The following is a 10,323-nucleotide window of genomic DNA, read 5'->3' on the forward strand; positions in this document are numbered from 1 at the left end:
TTTCTTCTATTCAGTTGTGGATCCTTGTGAGCAGAATCCTTGCGAGAATGGAGGAACGTGCGTCTCTTCGCCAGAACTAGAAACATATAACTGTACGTGTCCACCGAGATATACCGGAAAAAACTGCACTGACGGTACGACAAATTTATTTTGTTTTCATGTCTTAGACTACTGAACTAGACGAATATTTGTTTCGATCGGTGGACGATTTCTGTTGCTCTTGTAAAATTGCTCAGTTCTGCAATATATCATTTCACTTATTGAAAGCACCCACCTTGATCGAACATTAAAATTATAATTCTGCTTTCTTTTATTCAGTTGTCGATCCTTGTGAGCAGAATCCTTGCGAGAATGGAGGAACGTGCGTCTCTTCGCCAGAACTAGAAACATATAACTGTACGTGTCCACCGAGATATACCGGAGAAAACTGCACTGACGGTACGACAAATTTCTTTTGTTTCCATGTCTTAGACTACTGAACTAGACGAATATTTGTTTCGATCGGTGGACGATTTCTGTTGCTCTTGTAAAATTGCTGAGTTCTGCAATACATCATTTCACTTATTGAAAGCACCCACCTTGATCGAACCTTAAAATTATAATTCAATTTTCTTCTATTCAGTTGTGGATCCTTGTGAGCAGAATCCTTGCGAGAATGGAGGAACGTGTGTCTCTTCGCCAGAACTAGAAACATATAACTGTACGTGTCCATCGAGATATACCGGAGAAAACTGCACTGACGGTACGACAAATTTCTTTTGTTTCCATGTCTTAGACTACTGAACTAGACGAATATTTGTTTCGATCGGTGGACGATTTCTGTTGCTCTTGTAAAATTGCTGAGTTCTACAATATATCATTTCACTTATTGAAAGCACCCACCTTGATCGAACCTTAAAATTATAATTCAATTTTCTTCTATTCAGTTGTGGATCCTTGTGAGCAGAATCCTTGCGAGAATGGAGGAACGTGCGTCTCTTCGCCAGAACTAGAAACATATAACTGTACTTGTCCATCGAGATATACCGGAAAAAACTGCACTGACGGTAAGACAAATTTCTTTTGTTTTCATGTCTTAGGCTACTGAACTAGACGAATATTAGTTTCGATCGGTGGACGATTTCTGTTGCTCTTGTAAAATTGCTGAGTTCTGCAATACATCATTTCACTTATTGAAAGCACCCACCTTGATCGAACATTAAAATTATAATTCTGCTTTCTTTTATTCAGTTGTCGATCCTTGTGAGCAGAATCCTTGCGAGAATGGAGGAACGTGCGTCTCTTCGCCAGAACTAGAAACATATAACTGTAGGTGTCCACCGAGATATACCGGAGAAAACTGCACTGATGGTACGGCAAATTTCTTTTGTTTTCATGTCTTAAACTACTGAACTAGACGAATATTTGTTTCGATCGGTGGATGATTTCTGTTGCTCTTGTAAAATTGATGAGTTCTACAATATATCATTTCACTTATTGAAAGCACCCACCTTGATCGAATCTTAAAATTATAATTCAATTTTCTTCTATTCAGTTGTGGATCCTTGTGAGCAGAATCCTTGCGAGAATGGAGGAACGTGCGTCTCTTCGCCAGAACTAGAAACATATAACTGTACGTGTCCACCGAGATATACCGGAAAAAACTGCACTGACGGTACGACAAATTTCTTTTGTTTTCAAGTGATCTAGAAATGTGCCGTGTGTCACTTACATGTTCTGTAAATTTGTTGTGTGTCACTTACGTGTTCTGTAAATTTGCTGTGAGTCACTTAAATGATATATAACTGTGCCGTGAATCACTTAAGTGATCTGGGAATGCGCCAAGAGTAACTTTAAAAATCTGTGAATGCGCCAAGAGTAACTTTAAAAATCTGGGAATATGCCAGAGTTACTGAAGTGATGTGGAACAGCACTGCGGATCACTAAATGCTCTATATATTAGTATGCATGAGCCACCCACTTGGAATCATTTAAACAAATGTAGGTTTGAGGTCATACGCTTCTATATCGGACTACTCCGAGGGGCCACATTCGGCCATGGGTTCAGCATATATGCTGTATGAGGTCTCGACTAAAGCGCCCCCTCTTTGTTGACGATCGTCTCCTAGAAACGGTGTTAGGTAACAGGTCTCCAAATCTCTCTTGGCTTTTTCCAAATTACAGCGGATTCTTTTCCATCGCCTTCCTGCCTGTAACATAATCGCTTCTAATTATGAAATATCTAAAGAGTCCTTTCTGAGAACTGCGATTAACGCGGTTATTCCCTCTGTGGGCGAAACTTTCAATCGATACAGTAATTATTCTTGACTGGTTGTTCTGTTCCGTTTCACTCGAACACAGGGTTCCCAAATAGATTCCGCCTTACAAAATTACGGTCCCCACTTGTTTATTTGCGTGCGCGCAATAATAATGATACGCTGGAAGCTGCAACACGGTCCTTCTCAAGTACAAGGACGTACTGATTGGCGAGAATTGTCGCCATTGTCTGGCAATAAGTGTTCCCCGCGTTGGCTCGTTTATCGCTTCGAACACGCGATTACCATTAGGGAATTCGTTCGCCACGCGGGACACCATCATCGGGCAATCGTTAAAAGCCTCCTCCTCCTTTTTCGGTAATTGTCGTTTGCCATTGTCATTCTAATGAGCAGCTCCTTGTCTGAGAATTTTAAGACACGAGATGATTACTTTCGACGAGATCGTTCTCGTACGTTCTCTTTCGTCTCTAGAACGCGGAACTTGATCGATAGAAGCCAAAGAGCCCCCCCCCCCCCCCAACTTTTTCTTTTCCTGAGATGAGGTCCTCATTAAGACTAAAATCAAGATTGGATGTGACTGAAATCCTCTGCCCAGGCTAGTGCTCAACTTTCTCCAATCATATACAGTATATCACTACTACTTTTTTTGGTAGTAGGTAGGGCTTCCAAAAAAAAAGGCTCGGGGATCCATGATGTTCTTAAGTCAGCCACCTCGTTGGGCAATTTGCCTGTTGTGGCGTTGTATTTGTATTTGTATATGTCTTAGACTACTGAACTAGACGAATATTTGTTTCGATCAGTGGACGATTTCTGTTGCTCTTGTAAAATTGCTGAGTTCTGCAATACATAATTTCACTTATTGAAAGCGCCCACCTTGATCGAACATTAAAATTATAATTCTGCTTTCTTTTATTCAGTTGTCGATCCTTGTGAGCAGAATCCTTGCGAGAATGGAGGAACGTGCGTCTCTTCGCCAGAACTAGAAACATATAACTGTAGGTGTCAACCGAGATATACCGGAAAAAACTGCACTGACGGTAAGACAAATTTCTTTTGTTTTCATGTGTTAGACCAGTGGTTCTCAACCTTTTTTTTGTCCATGGCCTCCTTTCAACCATTTCTCATTCCTGTTGCCCCCTTGCGAACATGAATAATTTTCTACTCTCCCTTCCTTTCCCCCCCCCTTCCCGTTTTCCCATTAGAAGATAATTATTCAAAAACTGTCTGAAGTATAAATATTTTTGAATTTAATTTGATTAATTTTTAATTTATGAAAATAACGAAAAAACAAAATAAACATAATAGAATACCCTAAAAATAGAATAAATCCCTTGGGGTCACAAAGTGTGTATTATCTTAATGTTACTTTTTGTGAAGTTTATTGTTTTGTGTTTTTCACAGTTTGATTTGTATGTTTTATGTGTTGTGTCAGTCCAATTAAAAGAAAATATTTTTAATCAATGTAAACTCTGTGCTTTGAAGACGGCACAATGTCTTCAGTCGTGTTACAATGTCATCAAGTTACTGTACTGGATGAAATTTGTATTATTTCCAAAGTAGTTATTTTTTTTGTGTGTAAATGATTATGGTTTCATTGAGAAATGTCAGTTGTAGCTTCTAAAATACGCATTCTTATAATGATAAAAATCGCAAAAAGTGGTAGAAAACAGCTTTATTAATTTTATTTTTATACAAAAATTGCCACGTTTTTAAGACAAATAAATTCAATTGGTCGAATGGTCGACGCGTTTCGGCTCTTCAATGGAGAGCCGTCATCAGGACCTCGTGGTCAGAACTCACACGAATGAAGAGTGATGTTTACGTCTGGTCGTCCGAAGAGTTCGCCTTTGTATTTGCTGCGTCCGAGTGGTCTTTGGATGCGAATTGGGGAGCCATCTGTTGTAAAGTGTTGAAAGTTTTTTCACGACTGAGGTTAATAAAGCCTGTCCAAGCTGACGAAATAGGTGGTGTGTTTCTTCCATCATTAACGAGGAAATTCTGGCATGTTCTGATGAAGTATCCCTCGAGAAAATTCAATTCCGAATTGTGTGTTGCTTTTTTAAAAACAAATGCTTTGTCAAAATCAAAATGATGTGAATGTTGCCAACAGTGTTGGGCAATAGCCGAATTATCCGTCCGTCCCTTCTCAACATGCTTTCGGTGTTCGAGAACTCGAATATTTAGATTTCCTCTAGTTTGGCCAATATATCCATTTTCACAATTCTTGCATGGGATGAAGTAGATACCAGATTCTTTGGAGGGTGAGATAGGATCTTTCAGATGGGAAAAGGTGAGTATATTTGTTGGCTGGAATATTGTATGGAAGTCAAATTTCTTGAAGATAGAAGAGATCATGAAACTTGAAGAAACGAATGGAAGAACAACGGTATTAGAAAACTGTTTTGAGTCAGCTGGGAGCAGGTTCGTGGTGCATGTCTGGGTCATTTTTCTGAGGACCTTGTCGATGATAAAAGGTGAAAAACCCCGATTAGAACGCGTCGACCATTCGACCAGTTGAATTTATTTGTCTTAAAAACGTGGCAATTTTTGTATAAATTAAAACCAGGCAAAGTTACTCATTTTTTGTGATAATAATTTTATTTTCTTCATGCGGATAAAAGTAATGAGGGAGTAGCCACACAAATGAATCCCAATTGAAAAGTTCAACCTTCCACATCGTTTTCAACAATAATACATGTATCAAGGATATAGGTTCATGTTGTAGCCCTACTATGAATTTAAAAAAATGAACTAAAATACATGTGAAAATTTTTTAAATATTTGTTTGAACCATTCATTCCAGAGATATCATGTACGCAGTGACAAAACTGCTCGTGTGAACATAATAATGATTCATTCACAGGATTTCAAGCCCATCGGAAAATATAAATAATCAACTCTCATTTTAACAAATACCATTATAACGGGAAAAATATTGTTTTAACGAAAACTTTTCTAACCCCTCGGATAGGTTTACATAGGAACAGTAAAAAATCTGGAATTCCTTTCTAACGAAATTTCGTTATTACAAAGTGATTTCTCAGGTCTCTTGGAGTTCCGGTCTAATGGGGTTTGACCAAAGCGTATTAATAAAGGGTCTTTAATACGCTTTGGGTTTGACTGTATTTCCCCCAAAAAAAAATGACATTTTTGCAGTAAAGTAATTGAACTTCGGCAATTTGATCTGAAAACAGTCCTTTTTATAATGATTATGTCCTTTTTACTTTTATAAATTTAGGAAGGAAACAAAAGGAAGAAAGAGTGGGGAGAAAAAAAAATGGCCAAAACGGGCTCGGTTGTGCGTAAATGCCTCGAAGTTCCACTTGTGCGCAATGGGATTCGTTCCTCACTCTCAGTTTTATGACATAATTTCACATTTATGAGACGTATGACTACGGGCACGATTAATCTCTATTTATATAGCTCTTTCAATATTAAAATATTTCATTTATACGAAGCACAATTTCAATTATTTGATACATTTTCATTTTGATTCGAACTCCAAATCTTTGGCATTTAGAAATCATTTCCAACTATCAAATCCAAGCAGTTTTTGCAGATTGTGAAAACGCGTCGCTGAATTGGTTTTGCATGCGTATTATCAACACTAAAAACCATAAATTATAGGTTGGCAGATAGAAAGAGACGCATTGAGCGGGTTACGGACATTTCAAAGTGAAGACTTACGTGTGAATTTATTGCACTTTTTTTAGAAATCAGCAGATGCAGTGAGTCTCTAATAAACGGATTTAAATTGCTTTAAATGTAGTCATACGCCTTTTTAGAATTTTTTTTCTAATGTCCACAACATTGTTCTTGCAGGATAGGGAAATTGCATTGAAATTATTTAGAATGCTGAAGGCCAGTAGTAGCGCAGTTAAAAGGAAGCATTGTAGTATCGATTAAAAAAACTTTATAAAGATGTGGTGCCAATCTTAGAGGAAGTCCCAATACAGGGGCGGCTCGAGCTTACCTGCCGCCCGGGTGCGAAGCTACTGGCGACCCTGCCAGGAGGATGATAGGGCTTCCGTGAAGGGCACCTGGAGATAAACCTGATTTTTTTTTCCAGAAGAAAGCCGCACATCATTGTTTATCGTGCAAAATGTGCGTGACCATACGTCCCGCTTTTGAAGTAAAAAGTTTTAATAAGTGCCAGATAACTTACTCCTTGAAAGAGCACTTTTATTGTGAGCCATCATCACTTATCCTGTAAAGATGATATTTAACGGGATAATTTTTATTAAGAAAATTTATTCAAAGGCGTTTCCAGTAGTCCAGGGGCCGGACAAGTGAAAAGCCAAGTTTTTCCTTTGCCTTCATTTGACTATTGTGGCTCAAATTCTGAGTGAGGGTATGAGCCCCTAAGCTGGGATCTTTTACGGGCCTCCTCCTAGTCAGATTTCGGCCCCTTCTATAGTTAATTTATAGCCTAAAAAAGCCAAAAATTATGAGAATTATCCCGGGCTCTTGTGGGGACTATAGGTGAGGGAACCAAAATGCACACATGGCCCTTGTAATAGAGTACAGGGGTGGCGCTTGGCCATACTACCCATTGCGGCCACACGGGGCACCGCTTAAGAGGATGCTAAATCCGGGGTGAATGGGTAAAAAATAATTCCATTGGCCAAGAAAAACCAAACTATCGGCTCTGTGGGGGGGGGGGGGGGAGGGCGCAGAATCCGAAATGAAGGGCCGAAAAAAATGTTTTGTTAGGAGTTGTTTGGATAAATTGTGAGGGAGGGCATGACCTTCTATGGGTAACTGGCTGACAGGGCTCTAGCTTGAGGCACGGGACTAAATCCTTATAACTTTTCTTTTTTCACTCTATAAATTAATTGTAGAAGGGGCCCCGTGGAAAACCACGAAAGATTCCCTGACGCAGGAGGTAGGGGCTATGGAGTGAGCAATAGGTAGGAGACGCAAAAAATAAGTCCCACACGGGTACAGATTTTGTCTCGAGCCGCCCAGATAGCTTACGTTCTTGTTTCTGGTCTTGTCTATTTTCTCAACGTTTCCGTTGTCGAGGTATAGTATGACTCAAAAACATGATGTCGTGAATTTTTACTGTGTTAAATTTTGTCTTAAGTAAAGTCTACGCTGCCGCCCCTTACAACCTGCCGCACCCCTTGCACCCTCGCTTAAGACGCCCCTGTCCCAATACATTATCACAGCAATGTAGTTTTAAAAAATTTTAAATTTCGCGGGTATTTTTCCCCATGTATGATTTGATCTCTTGGAGTTCGCTATAACTGAATTCGACTTTATTTCTTTTCAGCAGAGGCAATGTATTGGCACCCCTTTCAAAATTCATAAAAAATACCCCAGAGCAATCATTCTCTATTCGATTTTTATAAATATATTCCCCATCACACCACTCAGTGCTGGCTAAAGATAGCTTTGTGCTAAACTAAATGGCTATCCGTCTGTAATTGCATGAAAACGATGGGTTTTTTACAAGCTTTCATTTTTCACCCATCTACTACTTGGATTACATTTACTACCAGCACTCAAAAGAATGTCAATGAATGATCAACAAATCTTTGTTTTCTTTATGGCAGCCCTCTTTGAATGAAAAGTCTGAACACACACACTTTTCTGTCTTTACAGTTATTCCATTTTGCTTAAACCTCTTCTATAGTTTGTGTCAGGGCCTACTGTCACCCCCAAGTCGTAAAACCACCGAGATTACATGAACCACTTTTTTTATTTCCTTCCTCATGTTAATGTTACTTGAATAGGGGAAAAATTGCGAAAAAGATATTCTATGCATTTTGTTTGAAATTAAATTTTTTTAGTCAGAGTGACTAAAAAAAGTTTAATGTCACAAATTTCTTCGTGGCCCCCGTATCAGTAGCCGTGGCTCCCCTTTTGCATGATTTTCATCCGTGGCCCCCCTGGAATATCCTAGGGCCCCCCTGGGGCCATATGGCCCCCGGTTGAGAACCACTGTGTTAGACTACTGATCTAGACGAATATTTGTTTCGATCGGTGGATGATTTCTGTTGCTCTTGTAAAATTGATGAGTTCTGCAATACATCATTTCACTTATTGAAAGCACCCACCTTGATCGAACATTAAAATTATAATTCAATTTTCTTCTATTCAGTTGTGGATCCTTGTGAGCAGAATCCTTGCGAGAATGGAGGAACGTGCGTCTCTTCGCCAGAACTAGAAACATATAACTGTACGTGTCCACCGAGATATACCGGGAAAAACTGCACTGACGGTTAGACAAATTTCTTTTGTTTTCATGTGATAGACTAGAGATCTAGACGAATATTTTTTTCGATCGGTGGATGATTTCTGTTGCTCTTGTAAAATTGATGAGTTCTACAATACATCATTTCACTTATTGAAAGCACCCACCTTGATCGAACCTTAAAATTATAATTCCGTTTTCTTCTATTTAGTTGTGGATCCTTGTGAGCAGAATCCTTGCGAGAATGGAGGAACGTGCGTCCCTTCGCCAGAACTAGAAACATATAACTGTACGTGTCCACCGAGATATACCGGAAAAAACTGCACTGACGGTAAGACAAATTTCTTTTGTTTTCATGTGTTAGACCAGTGGTTCTCAACCGGGGGCCACATGGCCCCAAGGGGGCCCCAGGATATTCCAGGGGGCCATGGAGAAATTTATTACAAGAGTGACCAAAAAAATTTAATTTAAAACAAAATGCATAGAATATTTTTTTCGAAATTTCCCCCCTATTTAAGTAACCTTAACATGAAGATTTGGTTGATTAAGTTTTAATGGATTGGCAGGATATTTCAACGCGGAGCATAAGGACCTGAGTAGTTGAAAGATGAAATTTAGCACCTGAAGTACCAAAAATTTTAAGTTTCATGAAAACAAACACAACGATTGTTTATGTGTGTGTGTTCATCCAATTTCTCATAAGCAGGGCAGGGTTGGCAGGTTTTTGACGCATGTCAGTTTTTAACGGTTGTCAGTTTTTGACGGTTTAAACTGTCACGTCAAAAACCCTCGGTCAAAAACCTCTGTCAAAAACCTCAAATACTGCTTTTCAACATATAAATTCCCATTGAAAATACGCACATTGATTCCATGTAATGCTTAAAATGCTTAAAGTGACTATGCTGCAATACATAATGTGTGATTTTAAAATAATCTCCCCCCCCCCCTACATAATTATTTTGGACAATTATATACATGTATATATACTTGTAAAATATAGAATTTGAGTAGAGCATAGCATAAAACTACGGAAGGATATGTAATGTATTCAAGATAGTTTCAACCTTCTAAAATTTCTTCAACTGTTTATTTATATATGAATATATATATATTTGCATATCAACATCTGCTCTACTTTTTTTTTTTACAACAGATACATGTTTAAAAAGTTCTTTCATGCTTGCTATATATAATGTTGATTTCTATTATTATATTATCTAGACAATCCCAGATATTTAAAACAATATTCTTATTGTACATAACATTAGAATATATATATCCAGCAATCAAAATACTAAATTATCCTAAAATAATTTTTCCCCTGAAAAATTAATTAGTTGATTATTAGTCAAAATTTTTCATTGTTACCACAGTTTCTATTCTTGGGTTACATTTGGTGGTATATTTTTAAATGATAAGTGTTTTTTTCCCTTCAAAAAGACCTTATAAAAGTAGCCTGAATATACATATTTTTTATATAAAGTATCTTAGTTACTTAAGATATATTACAATATCAAAATTGCTAATTCTTACCACATTTTCTAACCTTGGGCTATGCATTCTGACGTTCTATTTTTAGAAAATTCATGAATGGGGATTGCATCACAGATCTAAATGTAGTGGTATATTATCTCACAGGGTTTTGTTTTTCTTTTTCCTTCACCAAGAAGCAGCAACAGTAGTGACTGCATTATCATGCTAGGGGCAGATGGTCTTATAATCCAATAAAGACACCAGCTGCCCTTAGAGGACAAAGACCAGTGTACTAGAGAAAAGTCCAACTTTGCTATTTATTGCTTGAATTGTAAATTAGTGAGGATTAATATGGAAACCAATTTCAGAAATTTCATTTGATATTTTTTTTATGTT

Source organism: Pholcus phalangioides, unplaced genomic scaffold, assembly GCF_987345545.1.
Source record: "Pholcus phalangioides strain wild (caught in Gottingen) unplaced genomic scaffold, Ppha-v1.0 ptg000010l_1, whole genome shotgun sequence".
Lineage (NCBI taxonomy): Eukaryota > Metazoa > Arthropoda > Arachnida > Araneae > Pholcidae > Pholcus > Pholcus phalangioides.